We start from the raw sequence: 26,043 nt of genomic DNA on the forward strand, positions 1-26,043 counted from the left end.
GCACCTCCCACAAGCTGCTAGAGAGAACTAATTGAGCCAATTCAGTGAGCACCTTGACATGCGTAAGATGACATTCTCAGCACAAACACTCCAACCATCAATCCAAGTACAAAGAGAAACTACACCGAAAGGCTTCCACACTAAACTTCCTGCGCTGTCAATTAACGAAACAAAACCAACGCAAACCGCAATGTGGAAATTCGACTCGGAAAGCTTTGATGTCCGTCTTTCAAAACTGGAGAATTCGGGGTAATTCAGGGATTGTTACCGAGAATTTAAAAAAAAAACAAAAAAAAACAAAAAACCCACGGTTTGGACCAAGCCATGTGAGCCATTTCTTCCAGGCAAACATTTCTTACAAAGAGTCCCAGTCCTTCCCCACAAGTCCTTCAGTTCACTTTGTGCTCCAAGAAAAAACCTGCCAGAGTTTCAACAGATCACGCCAAGTCACTGAATAAATTACACCACCACCATCACTTCTCCACGCAGAGCCTTTTACCGGGGCTGACTGTGGCTATAACCCCCATCTTAAAAGCGCACCGTCAAACTTCAGGCGTCACGTGGCACCACGGCCGTAGGCCGCGTCCGTGGCCGGAGGGCATGTCATTCCAGCCAGGGTAAGAAACCAGGCAAAGGCTCGGAAGCACCCTGTTACAGATCAGAATTGGCTGAAAATGGTGGAACTTTTATTCAAGAGCAGAAAAGGTAAAAATAGTCTAAAACAGCCCTCATACAGAGGCTCGAGTACAAACCGCCCGCCCCGATCCCTCCTCTTCGGTCAGAGTTTGTGTTTTTACCTCCATTATCAACTCCTGGGAGCCCAGTGGGCTGAACCCAGACATCAGGCCTTGTTCCTCTTTAGGCCGGTGTGCCACGAACAGTATTCCTACGGAAAGGGCGGTCCGCCAGGTACCGTGGAGGTCACTGCGGTTTTGGCAGCGGCCGGGGCATCAATGGCACGCTGGAAAGAGCAGCTGGCACCTCTTCCCAGGTGTCCCGGGAGCCGCTTCTGTCTGGGTCTTTCAGCCAAGACGCTTGTTCCGTGAGAGGAGGATGGGAAGCAGAACAGAGGGGGACGGCTTTGGCTGCGCTCTTCCGTCTCCGGGAGGTTCTCGTCTCCGTCCACCCGGCAGAGGCAGCAGTCCTTCAGGAAGTCAAACGGAAGCCACGGGACCGGTCGCAAAACCTCTTCTCGTCTTGGCAAAGGGAAAAACCGAGTCCTGAGCGTAGCTATTCCACAAACGGCCCGGAAAACCAAGCAGGGGCTTGGAACAGCATGGGCGGACGTGACTGAACCACGGTGCAAATGTTAAAACGATCAACTCCACAGACTGGGCATTCTCCCTAACCTGAGGGTTCTCTCGGCCTCAGCCCGTGGCACGTCTGTTTCTCGGCCTCAGCCCATGGCTCGTCTGTTGCCCAGTCTCAGCTCGTAACTCATCTGCTGCGTTTCCCCTCTCTCGCTGTGACTGGAGAACCTGTTTAGAAACATCTCGGCACCTCCGTGGACATGCCAAAGCCGGCTTCTTTACCAGTGAACCCGAGTGGGCTATTTAGAGAAGTGGCTGTGCCAGACACCCCGCAACCCACCCCACCCACCCACCCACCCACCACCGCAGGGCGGCTGTTCTGCAGAGTGCAAGGATTCTGTGGAGAGTTGGACGGAGAAGGCGAGACGACTCTGGTCTCCGACAGCAGGGTGGAGGGAGGGTGGAGGATGTGCTCATCACACATGGCTAATGAGGATCTAATCGCAGAGGAAAGCGCCAAGCAGACACAGATGGAGGAGCAGGAAGTCAAAGCCTTTAACCTTGCAGGCTACATCTCTCTCAAGTGCAGCTGTGCCCCTGGCTAGCGTGCCGTTTCGGGGGGGGGTTTGATCCATGAGTCATCCGATAAGCTCTTTTTGTTTTGCTTTGTTTTTTTTTTCTCCTCTTGCAATCTAGTATGAAGTTACACGGGCTGGAGACACAAGTGTGGATGATTGCACAGGAATACAGCAGGCAAGTGCGGCGGGTCAAAAAAGAAATAAACCACGAAGTAAACAGCAGATGAAGCTGTAATCAGGGCCTTGCGAAATCCTGTCTGCGCGTTCCCATTGTCTCAGAGACATTACCGTTCCCTCACGCTTGACTTCGCAAAAACGCAACAATTCCACCTAACGGAGAAGCTTTGAGGTCCCAGAGCTGCAAGCTGATGCATCTTCTCATCAGAAGATGTGTTCCATATACACACAGACAGATAGACAGAAAAAAAGAGAGAGAGAGAGAGAGCACAAGCAAGCAAGACAGGGACAGCGAGAGAGAGAGAGAGAGACCTTGGACAGGATCTGATGCACACACCCTGACTCCCGTAGGGCTGAGACAAGCCTAACAGACACTAAAGGCAGAATTGAGTGTGTAACTGTGTATAGATTATGGAGCTACTGCTCTCCACATGGCATTATCCACTGTACGAAGTGTCCTGTGGTATAATGTATACACACACACGCACGCGCACACATATGCAATTCTAAGTCTGTACATACTGTCCGACCAATGCCTCACCAAGGCCTATATGTACTTCTCTCTCTCTCTCTCTCACTCACACACACACACACACACACACAACCACGTGGCTCACCCGTTCTCAAAAGCAGCTCTTTTCTGAGTTTGTCAGATGACAAAACCCAGCACACCCACACAGCAATGCAGCAAAGCTGCAAATACAATAAATTAATTCATCCTTCAATTACCCACGCATTCAGCAGCTCGCTCCCCTTTAATTGAAGCTGTGTATGTTTGGGGCTGGTGGACTATATGTGATTGACTATATGAAATAAAATCCATTAGATAGCAATACGCTGTCTGACGCTAATAAAAAACAATGCAACAGAGCAATATTAAATGCCACTTTGAAGAAAATTCAGAACGCCCATGAAGTAATATTCATTGTGGCAAGATACCCAACCAAAGGAATAACCAAGTTTAATATTGTTCAATCTCCACAGTCCTGATATGGATCTTAATTGAAATATTTAATACAGGCCACAGCCAACAGGACACACAGTAGCACTGTCTCCTCTCCTCTGCTGCTAAAGTATGTTTGTCCGTTTTAAGATGGCAGATCGGCGAATAACTTGTGATCAGGTTTCTGGGGGTGGAGTCAGGGGGAGGGGTTTCCTGGGAGGAGTCTGGGCTTTCCGATATTCTCAGACACTCCACTTCCACCTCACTCAATCTTAATTGCCTATTGGCAAAACACACACACACACACACACACACACACACACCAGATTTGACGTGTCAGATACAGTGCCCAGGACAGGCATTTTCTGGAACAAAGCTCACTTGGCTGGGCTTGACAGAGGCGGTCCAAGCAGGTAGCACGGAAGCCCGTGTGGGGGTGGAGGGTCCTAAAACCTGCGCGCTTAGATGCAGCTATACACACACCTGGGTAATTCTCTCCCCTTCTCTTTCTCATCTGTTCTGCTTCTTTCACTCTTCTGTCACATCCTTTTCTTCTTTGTTTTATACCTGTGATTTGGCTCATTCTCTCAAGAGCACAGACGGGCGATTACCCTGCCCCTCCAGAGGACGCGTCTGAAAGGCCGGCCGGCGGCGCACCACCGTTTTCTCAAACAAACTCTAGCAATCCAACATCACCAACTTTGCATGAACCCTCACATTGCCAGCCCAGTGGCACATGGCACCTGCTCGGTTTGAGGTCACTGTAGGCGCTAGGGCAAACGGCTGGCGGAGTTCCCATCGGCATCATTTAATTACTTCAAACACGTAGCTGTCTGGCGTCCACCATCATTCCTCACTGGGAAAGAGAAAGTTTAGTCGAGTATAAACATGAAAGGGGCGGGGTGAGTGAGGGGACCGACATGCTCAAGTCGTTTCAGTCTTTCTTGGTTCCATGGGTGTGTGCTAGAGAAAAAGAAGCAAAAACACAAGGTGTGTGTGTGTGTGTGTGTGTACATGATCTTCTCATAAGAGTGAGTGGAGATCACGGAGGGTGGCCCTGCTAGATGAAATGTCACGGCAAGGCTGGACTAATAAAAGGTAAATAAGGCAAACGGAGAAGACCGCGCGCTCTCCACCTGGACCTAAGGACGTCTGCGGCCGGGAAGCGGGCGCACTCGGCATGTTTGGATATTGAACTCCCTTCACGGCGGATATTGGCAAGCCCTCGCTAAAGGTTACATCGAAATGAACAGCTGGGAACTGCCACATGGCCGAGATTTCGGAGAGAAAATTCCGCAGGAGTCCAGCACGTCCGCCGAGGTTCCGTGTTATGAGCGTGGCGGGGTGACTTTGAGAGGGCACGCGCTCAGGAATTATTTACCTGTGCCAGTTTAAAACTTACAAAGCCAGGCGGCTGGGACACAAGACTCCTTCACACGTGGAGACACGCGACGCGGCTCGGCACGCCCACACGCGGGATCCGCGATAATGAAGCGCAGCACCGTTCCAGCGACGCAACGCAAATAAATAAAGAAATAAAGAAATAAACAAACATTGCGGGTGCCCGATATGAATATACATGAGTTTACCGCAATTAAAAACTTGTCAGAGCGGCGTCTGAAACAGACAATGGCGCCCGGCGGCTTGAGAGCCGCGGGCCATCCATTGGAATGGAGATGTAATTCAGCCGCTGCTCCGTGCACCCCTCCCTGACGCTTTTATTGCCTCGCTAATTAAACTTCTTTGGCGCTCCCAAACCCGAATGCTCCGGCGGCGCGGGATGGGAAAACGTGTCTCCACATACAGAGAGACGGAGACGCACCGGCATCCCCCCCCCTCTCCGCTGCTCTCTGTCGGTCTCGGACAGGCCTGATGTTAGTCGGCCGCACACGAGAGTGCCGAACAGCTTGCAGAGGGGGAAGTAATTAGAAACACTTCGGCAAAAAAAAAGTAATCTCCTCGTTGTTTACTCGCTGTTGTTATCTTTTAATTTATGGGCCGCCAGGAAGCACAATAATACATTCATTTTACCAAAGCTGCCCAAAGGGGGGAGAGAGGCAGCGGGGGGGGTGTTAGTAGTCCTTCTCTCTCACTCTCTCTTACTCTCCCTCACTCTCTCTGACCAGGATGTCAGATGATTACCATGTTAAATGGCTCATCTAGGGCTGCCCAACACTTTGGCTTCTCCATGTCGTAAAAACCAGGCTAAACAAAGGTATTCACACCCTCGCTAGGACGCCTACGGTCTCCAAGACGCCAGCAAGACTTTCAGACCTGCTGCGCCAGGCCCGGCACCTACACGCTGTATATAAACAAAAACACAACTAATCATTTGGCCGTAAATAAGCACGGAGTCCAGGGAAAGTTTCGGTTTTCCCAGCGTCGTGGATGTGTGACCTTCAGCCTTCTGACAGTTAAATCACACGTAAGACGTGAATCAAGGACGTGGTTAATTAATGCCTGTTGGTCCCTATGGAGCTGATGCAGAAGGGGGTTAGACGGCACGGATGAATCAGCTCTCGAATAAAAAGAGCAAATTAATTGATATAGCAAAACGGAAACATTCAAAAAAAAGAATGTTGGCCTGCTAGAATGATAATGCAAGCCAAAGCATGGTGGTACCATGAGACATGCTAGGACACATAGCAGAAACATCACACTGAGACACTCGCTTCCAAAAATAACATTTACTTTCTCTTAACAGTATAATTAAAAGCACACTGCAGAATGGATGTGGAGCTCTGTCTTGGCCTGGATTGTCTCCGTCAAGAATGTTTGAACCCATCAGTCTGTAAGGGCCGAAGTCTCATCCTCCAACACCTCAGAACTGGCACCACCAGCACTGATTCTCAAACAGCCCGGTGTACTGCCGTCTTAAGAGTAACGTCAGCGATGTCGTCGCGCTGTCGGGTTTTTATCCTACGAACTTCAACGGTCTCGTGGACTAATAGGTCTTTGGAAGGAATATAACACTGAAGTATAACGCGTTTAATGTGCCACGTTGTGAAGGTGCAGTAGGTGAACTGGCTCCAGCAGTGATAGTGAGTCATCATATACAGCCACTTTCTTTCCGCCTCCGAGTTCAGTCACTTCAGTAGCCTTCCAAAACCGGTGCAGCTTGACAGGCACTTGCGAAAGGCTCCGAATCACGCGCTTGTTTCTGACGGCAGGGTTAGCCTTACTGACCATCAGGAATTATTCTCCAAAATACAATAATAAATACACCATTTGGCCAAAAGGACACACCTCCTACTGCTTATTGAGTTCGGGAGTTTCAGCCAATCCCGCTGCTAACAGGCGTATTAAAATCAAACACAGCCGTGCGAAGCCGTACAGACACCGGCTGTAGGAGGAGGGTCATACTGAAGAGCTTGGGGACTTTTAAAACGTGGCATCGTCGGACGACACCTTTTGCCACAAGTCGGTTCTAGAAATTTCTGCCCTGCTGATCATGCCCCAGTCAACTGTAAGTAGCGTGAATGTGAAACGCAAGCGTGAAGGAACAGCGGCGTTTTGGCCGGAGTGGTGTAAAGCACAGCACCGCTGGACTCTGGAGCCGCGGAAACGTGTTCTGTGGAGTGACGAATCAGACCTCACCATCTGGCAGTCCGGGTTTGGCGGATGTCAGGAGAACACCGCCTACCAGAATGCAACAGTGTAGACTGGTGGAGGAATAACGGCCCGGGGCTGTTTCTCAGTGCCTGGGCCCCTGTGTTGCAATGAAGGATAATGTTAATGCCACAGCATCCAAACCCTTAGAGACAACAGAAAACGAGGTCCATACAAGGTCCAGGGCTCGAGGAGGAGTCTGTCGTGGAGAAACTCCAACAGCCTGCTCCAAGCCCTGACCTCAACCTCACTGAATTCCTCCGAGAAGAATCAGAACACAGATTGTGAGCTTGGCCTTCATGTCTAACATTAGTGACTTACCTCACGAAGGCTCTCTGGCCTTCCCCAGTTGCATAGTAATGCCCACGGTTTTGGAATGGGATGTCCACCAAGCTCATATATATGTGTGAAAATCACAGTGTCCACTTACTTTTGGCCATATATTGCACATCATGACTTTTCACTGAATTACCTTAAATGACAGGAACTTCCATCCAGCCTAAAGGATTTAGACCAAACGTTGTTTTGAAAGCAAAGGTGAAGAACATTTAACAATAATTACCACATTAGAAGATTGAGTGATATAGCAGAGAATTATCATTATGTTGTTATTCTCTTTTGATAAGTCTGGGTTGCTCTGGGGTTTAGACAGGTCCCCCTCTGCTGGCTCTCAGTGGTATGAATTGCAAGCAGATGGTGTGTGTGTGTGTGTGTGTGTGTGTGTGTGTGTGTGTGTGTGTGTGTGTGTGTGTGTCTCTGTCTGTCTGTCTCCCCTGTAAAGAGTTCCATACTACGGCTTCACTGCAGAAATCTAAAACTCAACTCGGGTTGTAGTACGCCGGCGAAAGGCTGAGTCGGCCGTTCTCTAGACACACACACACACACATACATATACACACACACACACACACACACACACACACACATAAACCCCACCAGACTGTAGATTACTGACACAGCCAGAGAGAGAGATAGGAGTAGATTAAACACAGTGTTAAACTGTACACTGCAGTTCTGCAGTTCTCTCGTGTAGTTAATACACAGAGAAACAACACTAGCAGATATGCACCTTCATGGCTAAAACTTTACAGGAATCTGCATGCACAGCCAATACAAAAGTTTCTAGAGAGAGCTATAAAACAAACAAACAAACAAACAAACAAACAAACAACTCTTTTCTAAAGCCTCTAACGTCCAATAATTGTTTGTGAAAACAGACTGCGAATTCTCTGCCTGGCGCCAGCATCTTCAGCAGCCATTCACCCATGGGGCCTCTGCTGTGGTGTAAGGGAGCACCTCTCCGGACCAGGCCTGTCCTTTCCGGACCGGGCCGTCATCTGCGGATGCGAACTTGAGCCGTGAACACTGCCACCACCTGCTTCTTGGACTCGGAACAATCTTTCACTTTGACGAGAGACGAGACGAGAGTGGAGTCGAGACGCAGAGGTGGTCTGAGTGGCACTCGAGGCTATGATTCCCAGAGATCAGTGCAGAGAGAGAGGGGGGACCAAGCCCACACATGCTGGAATATTCATGCAGTCAGATGCTCACAGGCAGGGCAGAACAGTCTCACACTTATGTCTGTACTGCACACCAATGAGATTAATGGGTTTGTACTTAGAACACCAAGTCAGCACTGCAGCCTGCTTGACAGACTCAGCACACAAGCCTTGAAACAAGCGCCTGATGATTGGTCGGTTGAACTCCTGACGCCCTCACCCCCAGCCCGACTTTTCTCCAGAAAGTAGCGTTCAAAGTCACCTCAAAAGACTAAATTTAATCAGGGGTGGGGCATACTGATTTTTTTTTTAAATGGTGTTTCACTACTAAAACATAATACACACACACACACTCCTTTGGATAGAGTACAATACAGCAGTGGTATTTTATTAACTGAGTGGGTATAGGCACAATGTTACAACACATCAGCAACAGGCGAGAAGAACACGAACCACTGCTGAAAAGATCATTTTAAAGACCTCTGGCCACATTAGTGTGTTTGCAAAAACCGAATCCCTCTCTTACATGTTCAACTACCATCAGCAAGATGATGAAACCCGCCCCGCTGCCCAAACCACGTTTGAGGTGCGCACATCAAAAAGGATGCAATGGCGCAATCCTGGTCACGCGTGTTTGCCCCGTGCGGCGTCGCAATGCGCGCTCGTGCACCTCGAGTTTGGTGACTTGAGGCTTCACTTTTGCTCGCTTCTGGGGTTTTTTTTCTCCTTTTTTTTTTACAGGGCTACGTCTTTACACGTGCAGTTTCGGAGAATATTACTAAGATAAATGCGCTTATTGAAAATGGATATATGCTCGCTTCAGATTTGCGCGCCATCTGCGCATGAAAGTATAACTCGGCTTTAAAACCGCTACGTAGTTTAGCTTGAACCAGAGCTTGATAAAAGACAATCATACCAATGTGATGATTACGCAACACATACACCACCATCCATCTTTAGAAGTTTATATGATCTGCTGAACGTAATTAATAGACGTTACCCCAATAATATCTTAAAAAAAAAAAAAGACAAAATCAATGAATTGCTTTTCTTGGTGACCGAGTTGCATATTCATTAAACAGCTGGAAATACACGCTCAACGAGCGTCAGAAGCCCAAACCCAAACGCGCAGAACAAACTCCGGTGTGGCTGGCTTGCACGCGCACCGTCAGTCCGCCGCCACTTGCACGGCGGGGGAGGGGGGGAGGGGGGTTGGGGGGAACGCCTCGCGCTTGTTGCTCATTTCGTGAACGCGCAGCCGCGGAGTCGCGGACGTTCAGGCGTTTAGTGTCTCGTTAGCAGGTTGCATGCGGCACCGGCGCGCCGCCGGAACATCTGGCTGATTGGACGGTGTGTAAGGGCGGCGCCGAACCCCCCGCCGCTGCGCTGATCCCGAGCGCCAACCCCAAGGAGATTTAAGAAGTGCGGCCGTCCCCCAAGTTACGGCGCAGTCGGAAAACAAGGAGCGTTCTCGACACCAATCACGGCCTGACAAACGAGATGAAATCGTTTGCGAAATGGTGTGGGCTAATTATGTCGGAGCGCAACTCGAGCAAAAAAACTTGCAATTATCGACAAGTGCAAAACGACAGTAAGTGCAAAAGGTCGGCGGATCCAGTACGAAGATAATATAATACCATTAATATGTCAAACGTTACGGCTTTTCTTTTTAATGCAGTATGTCATTTTATTGCATCTTTGAGTGAAAGAAAAAAGCAAATAGCATGTGTCTCGTGTCTTCTAGTTAAGATTTATCTAGCATGACACTGCATAGATCTTAAAAGGAACAGCAAGTAGAAATGTCTGGTCCCCTTTAGATAGCACCACACAGATAGCTCATAAATGTTTTAACTCCTTACTAAATCACCTAAACTCAACTCTAACCCTAAATTTATTGCTCGATCTAAGGATCTGGAACAAAGACTGAAAAACCTCTGCCTAAATCCTAACCCTGTTCCTACGACATTCCCCCCCTCCCCAACCATTTCACTCATTAGCACGTTAACTGTAAGAAAAAGTGGCAGTCACACAAAACGATCTGAAGGAATTGGGAGCTTCATTTAAAAAAAAAAAAGAAAAAGAAAAGAAAAGAATCAAGACCATGAGCTTTACCGACAAAAATCACACCGACATGAAAACGGCAAACTCATTCTCACTGGTGATTCCTTTCACTGATGTTCAGTGTCACAACTAAGCATCTCACACAGGTGAATTAACCACAGAAGACCCAACCGTGAAGATCCATGTTAAGACATACTTGGCAGTCTCTCGGAGTTGCACGCGCGACATTTATCGGTTGTTCCTCTTAAGCCATACGCTTCACAGAACATGTGACGCATCACAGTGAGCTTTCCTTGTGCAGATAAGCAATTAAATGTGACAGTAAAGAAATGGCATGAGAGTATGTCTGCAAAACGACACTTGGCTGATTAGATCTTTGGTTACACTCGCGCGCACACACATGCGCAGAGAGAGAGAGAGATACACGTGCAAAAACGCACGCAGAAGAAGTGTAGCTTTTCCAGCACACGGCACGATCTCAAAACGTCCTACACAGCTCTCTATAAACGGCCAACACCATCTGCATGTAGGCTACATCTCCAGCATTCCGGACGCGTACCGTGCCATTGAGCCTCATTAACGCGCTAAACCCGGACACCCGTTCAGGGACTACAAAGAGAGAGAGCAGAGCTGAACACCTACAGCCAGTTCCAGCACTAGGAAAGAAAGAAGGATCAGATATGCTCTATATCTGCAGGGAGGAAGAATGATAAACTCTTGCAAAAAAAAAAAAAAAAAAAAAGCATCATATACAGTGATATTCAACTGCCTTCAATTGAACGTTTTCAGATGCAAGCTCGAGAGCTGCTCTCCCTCTCACTCTCCGTCTGGGTCTTGCCACCAGGCCACGCGCAGTCATCACTGCCGGCTTGCGCGGGCTTCAAGCTGCGGTAACGCGGCCCCGGGCCGTTGATGTCATCGGCGATCAAAAGCTGCAGCCTCGTGGCCCTCGCCTTCTCCAAATCCGCAAATCGGCAGTGCTAAAAGAGAATGCCATTTTACAGTTATAGCTCCGACTAAATCCATTACAGGTATCAACCTACTCTGCTTGAAACCAAGCTCTTATTGACTGCGGACCACTGGCGTGCACGTATTGAGCTTCGAGTCCATTTCCAGAGTCGCATTACTAAATGCTCACATTAACATCGGACAACGGCCATTGATTACTGGTGTACAGAGTTGTCTGTGTTGATTACACATCTCGGAGGCCAGGCCGGTCTCTTTATGCTGCGTATAATTACTGTTTCTCTTTAATAGTGAGAGCTAGTTTGACTATAAGCCGGAGAAGACGAGGGTCGATAACTGGACACTTAAAAGCGTTTTAGTGCAAATTGGACCCACGAACAGGAGCAGGGCAGGCGGAAGGGAGACTGGAGACGGCGCGGGACACGCTGAGATGTGCAGCGCCGTGCAGAGCACATTTATAGCTACGCGGATCTACAGGCCTACAGCATTTTAAGGCTATGCAATTTATGGAGCGTGTTAATTCATTAATAACACCGAACACCATCTCGCTGCTCGCGTCGAGGTCATAAGAAAAAGGCACCCACTAATAAATCTCAGATCACAAACATCTGCTTTTACTGCCTGACTGTAGAAATGGCACGTGAAGCACAGTAAACAACAACAACAGCAACAACTAAGAACAGGTTCTAGAATACACACCTCAAACTGCTCCTCTCACTGTGGACACGCAAGACACGTGATAAAACCAAAAGGGGGCACACTGCACCCCTGCGCCAAGCTGAGCTGTGTGGTCAAGGCTGCCGCAGACATGTGGGACAGATCCGTGGGCATATGGACAGGCGTCTGCGACCCTCTTCTCATCCACCGTCTGGGTGCATGTCCAGGTAGGCGGCAAAGAAGCAACACAAAGAGCAGCGTGTGTCAAAGAGACAGACACCGCAACTACTCATGAAAGAGTGTGGCTGCCTGATTTAAGATGGGGTCAAGAGAGGATACTTCCCTCTGTTTGACTGCCAAGACACAAGAGCACGAATACACACACACACACACACACACACACACACACACAGAGAGAAAGAGAAACAAACATACACAAAGCAGCAGGCAGTGTGTGTAAGAGAGAGAGAGAGAGAGGCAGACAGAAAGAAAGACAGACACAGATAAAGAGGCACCGTTTGTCATCACAAACACAACACTACGGTGAAACTCTGCAGATGTAAGGTTCGTGCATGGCTGCTAGCGCCAGCCAAGGCATCTTGAAGAGTGCACATCCATCATTTCCAAAAACAAAATGCCCAGACGATGCCTCTCTCCGCAATTTCCTTCGTCCCGACAGAGGACACGCGTGGTGCTGGATCATGCTCCACCGTCTCTACAGGTGCAGGTGCATTTGGCAGGCCAGAATTCTGGTGCAGTGAGACTTGTCATTACAAAGCATTCCAATGGTAAGACAATTACCAAACGACGAAACCCCCATAGCTCCGCTCTGGCAATCCACCAAGTTTACTCTGGATAGTTCCACAATTGGAGGGGTTTTTGGTTGTTGTTGTTGTTTTTAAATTATCTTTGTTCTTGTTTTGGATCAATAACAGTCCATCCAATTGCTGCAATTCCTATCTAGGTCTTTTGCATACTGAAGTCATCTTGGAATTCATGCGTTACTCCAACTTGTAATTAGAAAGTCAGGCTCAAGCATTGGCGCTCAGAATTTGTGTGAAAAGAAGATATTTAGTTACCCTTTATAGCAAATGAACCATTTGCCAAGTTGCAGTTTCTGTAATTTTTCCAAAAAAAAAAAAACCCTGAAACATTCAATATGAAAGTGATAATGCACATTTACTTTCCTGCGTGAGTGAGTGTTGGGTACTCAATATATGATGGTGGAAGTGTTTTGTATTGGACAACGAGCATAAGGCAACTCTTGTAGAGTAACCAGAAAGTAAATATATGCTTACATATAAACAACAAAAAATTAAATATATGCTTATTTATAGACAACAATGAAGTAAAATATACACTTAGTTATAGACAACAATAAATTAAATATACTTAGTGAAATACAGCAATAAATTAAAAATATATGCTTAGGTATAAACAACAATTATAGCATGTCACTAAATCACATGTAAACAAACAAAAAAAAAATCTCAAAAATTTCCAGTTTCACTTCAAGCTGTGTGAAACTGAATAGTCTGGGTGCAAAATAATTTAGGGTCATAAATTTCACTTTGCAGTTTATGAAGTCCACTGGCTTATAGGTTACCAGTTAATGTTTGGTCAAATCTATGTGCTCAGAAATGATCTGTCTGATAGAAGCTGGTGGACAGATTGGGTCTGTTCTTTGCAATTATGTCACGAATCCAGAGGCCATTTTCACAAATTACCTGTGTGTATGGATGTTGTTAAAGGGTATTTTGTGTACGTGTGCACACACATGTGTGCATCAGTCTATATATATATATATATATATATATATATATATATATATATATATATATATATTCATGTTTTGCAACATAAATGCATGTTAAAAGCATTTGTGATCTTTATTCAAAACCATGTCACTCTAGGAAAGGAACCCGAGGCCAGTCAGTCAGTCATCGGACCTCAGAGCACGACTGTGCTGCTGAGAGCAGTGGACAACAAATGACAACAGGCTGTACAAATGTATGGAAAGCTGTAAAGTTCAGCTATGGAGCAGATGTATGAAGTAAAGGGAAGATTCAGTGCACACACGCAGGCGTTTTTTCAAGTCTCACTTACAGTCAGAAAGAATATGAGAACACATCATCATCAATGTTTAAAGTGGAAGGAATATGGCACGACATTTGAGCTGTACCCGAAGGCACCGATGTTAAAAATTGTGTATGAAATCCTACCACGCCCAGAGCGTTCCTTCTGAGATGCTCAGCCATGCAGATACATTCACAAGAACAAGTACTTCATCCCAGCTTCCCTTAAAATGTCCTTATTTATTATTAATATGACTACAATACCAATGAGATTTCTTGCCTAATAAAACTATACAAAACATACTGGGCATTTAATAGGAAGACTTCAATTACTGCTGGTGATCACTGTTACAAAACAGAAAGATTGTGTGCCATAGTTTCTAAACTCCCAACTGAGTGATAACAGGCATAGCAGAAGGGCATGTGTGTGTGTGTGTGTGTGTGTGTGTGTGTGTGTGTGTGTGTGTGTGTGTGTACACGCAGAGATAGCAGCTATTTCACATCCTCCCCAAGTACAAGTTAAACCTTTTAGCAGGTGCGGTTCACATGCCGGGTGTCTCAAAGAAGTGTGTCAACACACCAAATTTTTTCAGGCAATCCGCAGGGGCACCTTGATACCCCGCCCCCCTCCCCCAACCCTTTTTTTGGATGTCAGCTCAAGTCATGTACAAGCAATTACTTTATCCAAGTGGTAGATTTATATGGAGCATTACGGTCTGTGTTGAAGACAGGCGTGCAGATATTTTTAGCAGAGCATCTGTACGTAGGGAGTCCAGAGCCCACTGCGCGCTCCCTCCTGAAGGAGACGCGGGGCTGTGTGCGTTGCAGCGGCGCAAGGCGCTCACTCCCTCATGCCACACTATGCAAATAAGGACAGCGGCGAGGTCTATGCATTTTAAAGGCGGAGAGACAAATGGGCGCACGCACGCCTGCGTACCCACGCACGCACCCTCGCGCATATGCACGCACACAAAGGCTCTAATGATATTTACAGAGACGCTAACCTACACATCTGATGGGCCTGAGCGCTGTTTGCTTGAGGGTGTTCCTCTCATCTTGCAAAAACACACACACACACACACACACACTCTCCCTCACTCTTCCTGCTTCATCACATTTGGAACATTGACAGGGCGATAATGAGATAAGTCTCACAGATTGCACATTCGCTATACAATTATTTTCTATACAAATATGTTCCTTCTGGCAATAAATAAATAAATAAATAAAGTTAGAAAAAACACGGCCGGGTGGGGTGGGTTAGTGCATCGCAAGCTTGTTTTTATGCTGGCTAAGAGGGTCCAATAACAGTCATCTACTTAAAATTAATTACAGACAAGTGGTTCACCTTCCTCGTGATCCCATGAAGCTCCGCTCTCTCTCCGTCACGGGCTGGCACGTGGCACACTGTAACAGCTCATTTGTCAGTTCTGCTCCGCCAAAGTCTCGGCGGGTTTAAAGATCCAAACAGGACACAGAATAAGAATTAGCATTTGAACGCACTGGGGCGGCACTTGGAACAGTTTGCCATGGTAAACTCCACCATGCTCGACGTGCGCTGAGCGAGCACCGTGGACACGGATTTTACAGGACATGCTGTTTTCTTCACAAAAAAAAAAAGAATTTCCATTTTCCCATTGCCTGTTGAACCTCTCTGACATAAAGGCAAGAACTGGAATCTGCAGTTTAACTATTGATACATGGAGGCTTTAAATTAACCAATTGACTTCCACTGAATAGTCTAATTAATCCCATTTTCTTCCCCAGTTCTGATTTTAATAACCAGTCTTTAATAATGCCAACATCCATCGCCTTTACATAATGGCTCTATGGGCATTCTGTTCTCATCAACAGGGCTGAAAAAATATATTCACATCTATAGCTGTATAATGAGTACCAGCAGCTAAAAGAAGAAAGAATATTACCCATTTCATACAATGAGAATACGTCTGAAATTACTTTCAAGTGTTTGGATTTCAAAGCTCTAGACTTGGCATGTGTGTGCGCATGTACGAGGAAAGAGAGAAAGAGAGAGAGTGGCAATTTAAAGGTAAAACTTTTCCATTCGTTGAGAACCAGAGTTAGGAATGGCAAAATAAGAGAATATGGAGGCTATGTGCAGAATTATGTAGAAGAGGCCATTAAAAGATCCCATGGGTCATTTTACAGACCCTTTTGTGAGAAGCCTCTTCCACGGTGCAGAAGTGGAGCTCTGTGGTTGGCCGTGTTTACGCGCTCAAGGACCCACCACGCCGTGCAGATACCTTCCGTCTCACTACCCTGAGCAAAGCTGAGCGCGCCCCTGGGCTGAATCAGGGCAGCGCGTCAGCGAACATCAACACGTGACCATGAAATGGAGACTGGCCCAGAGCAATCATCTTGAAGGCGATTCAGAAAAAATTATTAAACTTTTTTTTTTTTTTTTTTTTTATTAATCGGGTGGAAAAAAGAAGAACAGAACGAGATGAGTAATTAGAGCTGCTGTGGGTGGAGGGGACGTCCCAGACGTTTGTGTCCACCGTCTTGACATTACAGGCAGGACATAGTCTGGACTGTGTTAGGGTTTGGACAAGGAGTGCATCATGCAACATCAGCTGCACAGAGACGGCAGCAGCACTGACGCAAGAAAAAAAAAATCTGTTTCAGTCTCCCTCTCTCTGCACTCTCGCATTCTCTCTGTCTCCCTCTCTCTGTTCTGTAGCAGTCAGTGACACAAAAGGAGAAAAAAACTTTTAGAATGCTGCCAACAATAACCAGATAGAAAAACAAACAAACAAACATACATACATATACATACATACATACATACATATATATATATATATATATATATATATATATATATATATATATATATATATATATATATATATATACACACACACACACACACACACACACACACACACATACATATATACACACATATATATACACACATACATACATACACACATATATATACATACATATATACACACATACATATACACACATACATTATATATATTACATACATATACACACATACATACACATATGTATATATATGTGTGTGTGTATATATATATATATATATATATATATATATATATATATATATATATATATACACATACATACATATATATACACACACACTTTTTTTTTAATACTTTGGGTCATATGTTCTACTTGGTCAATGAAACCAGAAAGTATAATACAAAAATGTATTTCATACTTAACCATTGGACTTCAGTCTGTCAGACACCTGGTTTCTCTCTTGACGTTAAATACCACATTAGCACCAGTTTATGTTCAAATCCAATAATTTGATCTACTGAAGCTCAACAACAAATCAGATGAAATTACCTGAACTGTCTAGCGCTATTTCCAGTGTGCGGCTGGTTTCCCAGACGCCGTATTAGAGGACAGGGCAGCGGATCGGCAAACCAGCACCGTGTTATACAGCTACATCTGGGTGTCTTCGTAGGTTCGTATGACACGGACAAAGTTAGATTTTAACTGCACAATGACGTTGTGGAGTTTGGCTGTAAGGTAAGACGTGGATAACCACAGGCTGAATAGTGCTGAGACTTTAAAAAAAAAAAACAAAAAAAAAAACAACTATTACAACTGTAGGAAAGCACCTGGCCCGCCTTGATAAGTACGTATGGACTGTGTAAAAAAAAAAAAAAAAGAAATAATAATAATTAAAACGGAGAGCGTTATTTAAGAAGCAAGGCCGCGGTTCCTCCTGCTACAGGTGTTCTTACGACTGCAGTGCAGCAGAAACAGAATCATGCGGCCGCGGCGCAGCTGTGCCGACGTTAGCATCGCGGCTAGCGGTTAGTGCCGCGTGTCGGCTGTGCGTGGCGCCGTTTACGCCGGAGGGGCGTACACGAGCCACGCCACGCCGCTTCTTCCCGCTCCTCCATCGCTCAAATTATCCTCACACGTTCGCCTGTTCCGTGCCGGTTTTTTTTTTCTCTCTCTCTCTCTCTCTCTCTCTCTCTCTCAGCTCCAACCCACCATTCTTTATCCTCTCTCGTTCCCTCACTCTCTCGCCCTCCACACGCGTCTGTCGTTACAGCCCTGTTACTAAGATACGGGGCTTTACAAAGCAGCACTGCCTCCACGGAGCAGCGAAGCAAAGGACGAGAATTCGCACCCGACCCGTAAGAGCGCAACGGCAGCACATCACTGCGTCTGTCCGGGACGCCCGTTCTTGCCGACCGAATGTCACCGTGCCCGGAGCACGAGGGGCTAACCTCCACTAAAAGGCACGCTCACGCAGCAGGCGCGGGGCCGGCCGTCGGGCTAAACGATCCCACCCCCGCGCCGTTCTTTTAAAACCTGCAAATGCTTGACGTGGCTTGTCATTACCACTAAGCTTGCAATTACAAACGCACCGCTAAGGAGAACGCCGGCCGTTACAAGTGAGGCGCCAACTAAACAAATTGTAAACATGGGTGGAGGTCTAATCAAAGCAGCCAGGTCGGGAGAAATGTCCGTCTGTCCAGCCCACGGCGTGTTATGCCCCGTGTTAAGGATCGGTTTGACCCGCCAAAGTCGCCGCATGGCTCAAAGCACAAGGGTGTAACAGAGGATCACACTCACTGTATGTGGTCATGCGATAATTTATGACAGAACCAGGACTCGACTGTACACATGATGGGGTGGATTCGGAGAACTGATCTAGATCTGGACCCTGTCGCACACCAAATAAAAGGCCTGACAAATCAAAATGACGAAAGGCTACAGAGCAAGAACAAATATCCCAAGGTCCTGGATAAGCGTGGAGGCCACCCATTAAGAGCCGTCACAAAGTTGTAAGAGAAGGTGCACCCATGGAGCCTGTGCACTCAACAGACTCTTTCAAACGGAACATCAAATATATCTCGTTTGTCAGCAACGTTGGCACTTTAGTTTACTGTGAGGTACATTTATGGAGATTTGTTTATTTATATTTGATTTTCAGTATCAATAAAATGTACTGGAAGAGGCGGTTTGTTTTAACGGAATATTTGGGCTTGGCTGTCGTTGATGTTTGTTGTTTGGGAAAATCAAACTGTGAAAGTCTAAAAATAAATAAATGAAATGAAATAAATAAATAATTTAAAAATGTTCTGTTGCACTTGGAAATATGAAAATGGAATATGCCAAAAGATTAAAGTGATAAAAATAGATCAGTTTCATATCTGCAAATATCCATAAGACAATAATCATGTTGTTTCCCACTGTTACCTCGTTGGGTGACTGAGACCTGACAAGAAGCCGACCTAATTGCGTCTCAAACAGACCTGTGCAAACCTGCTATGCTGCTAACACCAATACACTCGGGCCTTGACTGACTGGGACCCTTGGCTCCCTTCCAGGTTTTGAGTTGAAACCTCTTAATTATGATTTGTGCTTCACAAAACAACAACAACTAATGGGTGATTCACTATCAGCGTCCACAGAGGATCGAGTCTCCCAAATGACCAAAATGACAGGTTTTGTCTGTGTTGCGTGTTTGTCTCAACGATTTTGATTGTGGTGTTTCTACCCAAAGGGTGCAAATATACATGTTGGTGTCAACTCGCAAGTCCTCTGAATAAAACAGAGCCTGAGAGAAAAAAAATAAATCAATGCACTTGGCCAATTTTTTAGTCAGAGCATTGCAGTAAACATACATACCTTCGCCCCGCTCGTCTTCGCGCTGCCCCCAGCTGAGGTAATTAGCGGCAGATGCTATCTCGCTAGCAGCAGTGGCGCAGAAAGCTAAAAACAAAAGCAGAGAAAAACCTCCCCGTTATTCACAAGACACCGCGCAATTATTACCGACGTTCTGAGCCGCGCTGTGAATTTGATCATTCACTAATCGTTTTAATCAAAAGGGCTTCTCTTTCCTTATGGCATCCCGTGTGAACAGCAGAGCACGACTGAGGTCGAGCCCATGAAAGAGCAGGCCACGGGGCATATGGGATACGACGCAGGCAGGCAAACGCGTAACAGTATTCAGTTGTATTAGGATTTATGATGAACAGACCCATAGTGAGGAATGCATTGGCAACTTGAGTGAGAGAGAGAGTGTGTGTGTGTGTGTGTGTGTGTGTGTGTGTGTGTGTGTGTGTGTGTGTGTGTGAGAGATAGGAGCAGTTGATCTTTGGTCCAAGCTGATATGTATTAGGAGTTCTGTTGGAGGCTTGTCAGCGTGCAGTGTTAGTCCCATACTCACACCAAAGACCACTGAGCAAACACTGGGCAACAAACACCATTGCTTTTACTTTGCTTGTTAGTAGGTGGTTTCTCATTCAGGAAAAATAACTGACATTTGCTACAGATGTTTCTTTCATTCTCTGGTCCTGGTGCACCTGATCCAGGTCAGATATCTTTAGGAACATCTGGATGTTAAAAGTCAAGTTTGCAGGCTTAATGGCCCTGGAACAGCACTGATATTCAGCCAATCTGTAACACATAATTACTTTTAATCTGAAGAGCTGTGTTTTGATATCAGGAAGGCAGCATTTCAGTAGCTGCATAACCAAAATAGCTGAGATGTTACATACAACTTCACGTCATCTTAAAGCAGGAGACATCTCAGAGCAACGGCAGACCTAAATATACATCTCCTCCACTCAAGTGCATTCATCATTCAGTATCAACACACTCCACCAAACATAATGAGGCTACCTATTCTTAAACCTTTTCAAATGTGGATACGGGCCTAGCATTCCAAGACAATTAAAACTGAACTTAGGCTAGCACCACAGAAAGTTAAATAACACATTCACAAGCTACCACGTTAATGTTTCCCCGGTACAGTATCTGAGATATGGAGAATGCAACAACAGCGAGGGAGATCTGGGTAACGCTGTCCTTGAACACACCTTTAGAAAGGCAAACTCTCCAACACAAAGTAACCTTGGATTATTAAGGTTTTCTGCTTTTGCTTTCCTTCCCCAAATCACACTTTTACAAACCTGGAGAAGACATTAATAATAGAACCACTGACCTTCAAGGTCACGATCATTTAGAGTTCATTGCAAAAGCCCAAGGTTAAGGAAACATGCCTGTTATCATTTCAACAAAGTCAGCTCAAGCAAGGTGGTCTTGAATCGGTTCTACAAACTGAATGCTTTCTTTTAATAATCCTTATATTACGTGTTGCGAAGGAGAACGCTGGTGTGGAAGGCAGAAGGTTCGGTGCCGTGATGGGAAGTGGGTCTCCGTGTCCTCGATCCCTGCCTCTCGCCTTAAGAGGACACTGTCAAGTCGGTGGTAAAATTATCCATTTATCAAGACTACGGTGACGAGGGAAGGCGGAAGCTAGGAGCTGGCGACGCACATAGGAGCCCATCACAGCCGCTACCGGGCCTGTTCCTGCGTGGGGCAGGGCAAGTTTTGTCTGACCTTTCCCGATCACTTCCTCTCCTCTCCAGGAATCGACCTCCTGAAAGTGACTGGTGACTAAAAGCGCTGGAGGGAAAGCAGTGCGTGAGGAAGAAAGAACTGCGAGAGAAATCAGATGGGGCCTGAATCACATCGTCTGCGAGCCGCGCGGGAGAGACGGGAAGACCCGACGTCATAGCGTCACATCAGTCGAGGAGATGACGCCCGAGTCCTGCCCTCATTTTACTAGGGGGGGGGGGGGGTGGGGGGGGGATAACTGAGTGTTTCCTTTTTGGGGTTCCAAGAGCAAAAGTGTTCCAGGAGAAACGTCGGTATTTGTACCACCAAAAAAAAAAAAAAAAAATTCATTCAAACAAACTCTCCAGAGAGTCAGGTTGCTGAAGAAATAAATACATTATTTTTTAGTAAGCACTTTTCCACGGTTAGCATATGGTCGAACATTAATACTTTCTTTCATAAGATATTTGTACTCCTTGTGTTTAGGCTTACAATTAGGCTACAAAACCAGGCAACATCTCACCTGGCGCGCAAAGAGTGTTGCTCAACAAGACCTTCGTTCTGCGAGTCCTTTACGAAAAACTGAACCTTTGTGCAGTTTCAAATAGATCATCACTAATGTTACCACTTACACATAAGGGCATTTCTGTTTCCAGAATAAATTGGGACAATAGTTGGAAACCGTTTATTAATTTGTTGTATACGTTTATTCTCCCCATTTAACTGTTCATGAAAAAAAGCAAAGTGATGAAAGGAAGACGCAGAACTTCTTTCTTTCAGCATCTTTTCCATTTAAATTCTGCGCTGCCCTGTAATCACGGGCTGTAGTAATTTCAGTCTTTATGGGTTGCTTCAATAGCAAATATCAAAAGCAGCAAAAAGTTTTATATTCAAAGTTTTATAAGTTCATAACTTTAAACTACTTGAATGACAGGAAAAGCAGAAAAGAGGTAAGCTTTATTTATAATTTTTCTGCACCGTAATGCAAAGCAGTGACAGTCAAGATAAAAGACCATTGTCATGAATTCTCGAGTCCATAGAATTTTATAGGACACGTTTTCACATCGCACAGATCTTAACCAAGGTCTAGCAGGATGTGAGGTCTAACTGACATCACATAAAAGCAAAAAGACTGAGAGAAAACCGAACGGGAGCTGCGTAACGAGCCTCTGAGTGATGTCGCCGTCCTTTTCTAAAGCTTCCGATGAAATCAGAGACACGCGACGAAACTTTTCAGCATCGAGCAGAACGACCTTGATCAAAAAGAAATCTCCATCGAAATAAGTCACGTCTTATTGAAGGCCCCTCAGAGGTGAGCCTGACGCTTCCTGTGTTCGGTGTTACGGTGATCTGGCGCTGCAGGGTTCGGCCAAGCCCGCTGCGTGTTTACCCCGCGCGCTGAACGGCCTTACCCGCGGATCTCTGCGCGTGTCGCGAGAAGTCCCGGCGCGACCCGCGCACGCGCGCGGATCGCGATTCTGGCAAACGAAGCTCCACGCGCCGGGACTTTGACTTTGAAGTGTGGCGAATGTTCAGTCGCGAGCTCCCCAAGCGCGCGACACAGTGCTTAATACTCCCGTTTGTTTACAAGAGAACAGCTGGTGAAGAGTTGCGGGAGAAGCACCTGAAACCGAACCATTACCGGGAATTCAAGCTCGTCGTTTAGCCCGAACTAAACACTACATGTGCACACTTTAATATGTGCTTTAATATATGTGCTGAGAAAATTCCATATTGCATAATCATGGAATTATCACCGAATCTTACTTGACAGGCGCTCAAACATGCAAGTCATATTTGTGAGGAGTCTTTCATTCAAGTCTTAAATTCACACGTGGTTTGACACCACTTAGAAGGTGAACCAGAAAAACAAAATCGACCAAGGAAATATTTATAGACAAGTTTTAATTGTCGACGCGGCCGATAAGATCGAATAATGGTTTCGGCTGTAATTGGCGGAGGCGCTAGTTGCTCTGTGAGAGGGAAAGATGCCCTCTGCAGGCCTGCACACTCCCGGCGGGCTCTGGAAACGCTCTGTTCACTCAGGCAGAAAGAAAGAAAAAAAAACCTGCTTCATTTGATCAGGCCATCTTTACATAATAATTTAATTAATGTATTAATAACATAATTGGTGGGCTTTTTATGTGTCCTACGCTGTTGCCACGTAAGTAATGGGTAAATGTTAAAGGATTTAATTAGACAGGCTTCACTGCGTTTATTGCCTTCGGTTCCGTTCTTGACGTGATATAAAGGAAGGAATGTGGCATTTGCAAAGGCTGATATGCCTAATCATTGCTCAGTATGGCACGCACCCCACCAGCTAGCAGAGATAACGCACAAATACGATAATATATCACCTCCCTGCTGTTGCGAAGGGGGAAAGGCTGGCCGGGGGGGCGACCCGCAGCCGCCCCGGAGTTGCACAACCATGGAGACAGGGCTGAACAGTTTTACGGCCCTTCAGGTGGACCTGGGCTTCCCACTTCCAAGTAACTCAGTTATACGGGTTTTTATTCCCGTCTTCTCTTGACCAGACGTTTCTCTCGGAAGCGTTAAATGGTTTCGAGTTTAAATGGTCGAGTTTTTCAAAAGATTCACATTTTTCAAAAGGCTCACAAGGCCTAATTCACGTTTGAAAGCAGAATACGCTCTGCACAGTCACTACCCAGCGTTAGTGGAATCGGATTTTTTTTTAAAGGCGTAAAACGATGTCGAGATCCATCTTGCTCAGCCCAGAGCGCCAGACCGAGCCTTCTCGAGGAGAAGAGACAGACCTGTTATGACCATAACTTGTCTGGCCTGTGGCGTAGGTGCCTTATAGACTGAGTTAAGAGGACTAAATGAGCAGAAGGGAGACACGGCCCCTGGTGGCAGTGCTGGGCAGTCCTAGCTGGCCGTCTGAAACCGCCCCATACGCGCAAACGGAAACAAAGCACAGAAACTCTGAGGACGACGTGCGAGAGGCACAGATGCGCGCTAAGCTGAAAACGGGACCCAGCGGAGGACTTTTCCCGGCCAGGCGACGGTGCACTGCGTACCCGGCACATTCGGAGCAGTTGTGACCGGTTTAAAGGATTGGAGTGCAGTCGCGCACAGCCCCTGGCTTTACGAGGAGCTGAGACTGTGGAGCTCCATCATTTTCCGACATGTGCTCTCTTCCCAGAAGTCTCAGTAATCCTGTTCAGTACGACCATCAGATACACCAACAGCACAAATCATTCTCTCTCTCTCTCTCTCTCTCTCTCTCTCTCTCTCTCTCTCTCTCTCCCTCGTTAGTTCTCTCGTTCTCTCTCTCTCTCCACTGTTGCTGTACGCAGCACTCAGTTTGTTGACAGGCCTGGGGACTGGAGCTCTTCATGCTGAATATAGGATTAGAAGGGAAATAAACAAGCGCTGGCCAGCAGGCGGGAAACCAGCCACTTCGCCTTTACAGCTTTGACATTGACACTGCCATCTAGTCTGCGTCATGCTGAGCTGGCATCATAATACACACACACACACACACACACACACACATACACACACACACACAGAGAGAGAAAGGAGCTTACTGAAGCTAGCTCGAGCAAAGCGCGAGCATGATATAGCCAAGTTCAATGACACTGATGACTCACACAGCTACAGCAGCCACGACTGAACCCAGAGGTAAACACACCAGACATGATGCTTTCTTAAGTTGATTCCCACACTAGCTATGAAGGCACACAGGTGGTGGCAAGGGTCTAAGGTAGCCATGGTGGCTAAAAAAGCTCGGAACGCGAGGCAGGGCTTTGGTGCGGTACGCTACCTCTGGCACGTAGTACTCAGCCTGCTCAGATAACAGTGTTGATTGTGCTCACTGACAGCAAGGGCAGGATTTGGCTAAGAATGTAGAATCTATACCTTCAGAAAAATCACAGTACCAGAGCAGACACTTCACAAGCACCGCCAGTTACTGCCATATGGAGTGCTCTCTCTCGCGCTCTCTCTCTCAAACTTGCAAATCTGCAGAAGTGCATCCTTCACTGCTGCTCCCTGCAGCTGACCTCCTGACCTTACCTGCCTACCTGACTTGCACACTTCCACTGACTTGTAGATCACTACGTACACAACCCTATTCTAACCCAACCCTAATCTTATCCAGCAAGGACTTTTAGGTTTTTAGACAAGAGATGTAATGTTTTAGGGGAACCAGACAAAATGTACCCCACAGACCAATGCCCGCCTAAAAATGTCATGGTGCATTTGGTCCCCACAAAAAAACAAACCTATGCCTCCTCCAGACAGACAGACACACACACACACACACACACACACACACACACACACGTGTCCCGCCAGATCCTGCAGCCCGAGAAAAGGACCGCCACACTGGCCGTTCACCTTTAAAGGTCAAAATGCACCCCCCGCCCTTCTAAGAACAGAGGCTAGGAGTGTGCCGGGGCTTAAGTTGGGGGTGGGGGTCCTTTGGGGAAAGAAAGCTTTAAAACAGTGGCTGAAAACTGAGGGGAAGAGACCTGTGGCTTATATCACAGAGCAAGGTGTCTCAGAAAGGACAGGACACACTGGTCTGGGTACTGGGACAAAGGACCGACCACTAAAAGAAAAGAAACAGCTCCGTGGCCATTCAGTGCTGGCGCAAAATGGCTTTTACACGTACAGGGAAGATGTAAAAAGGACTGCTGGCATTACTGTAATAAGAGGGACAGCTGAATAAGGAGCTGCATGAAGCGTCTGTTTACGCTCAGCGACCCCAAACACCGTATGGTCTCTTCTGTACAACAGCAGATGTTCAACAGCTCAAAATGTAGATGAAAGTCACCAGATGCAGTAGCAAGCCGGCCGCGGCCCGAACGCCACACGTGACGCGGTGACACC

At 46.5% G+C, this 26,043-nt stretch overlaps 1 protein-coding gene across 6 annotated transcripts in view; it reads right to left on the bottom strand.

The window, feature by feature from the left end:
- The window catches only part of fhit (fragile histidine triad diadenosine triphosphatase), a 153,093-nt gene that overhangs the window by 124,740 nt on the left and 2,310 nt on the right, over positions 1-26,043 (bottom strand). For all 6 annotated transcript variants that reach the window (XM_035520633.1, XM_081705678.1, XM_081705673.1 and 3 more), the window contains exon 2: positions 19,474-19,557. The gene's annotated coding sequence lies outside the window, so the exon portion shown is untranslated. The remainder of the gene's footprint in view (positions 1-19,473; positions 19,558-26,043) is intronic.

Source organism: Electrophorus electricus, chromosome 22 (genome assembly GCF_041902795.1).
Source record: "Electrophorus electricus isolate QZ-2024a chromosome 22, ASM4190279v1, whole genome shotgun sequence".
NCBI lineage: Eukaryota > Metazoa > Chordata > Actinopteri > Gymnotiformes > Gymnotidae > Electrophorus > Electrophorus electricus.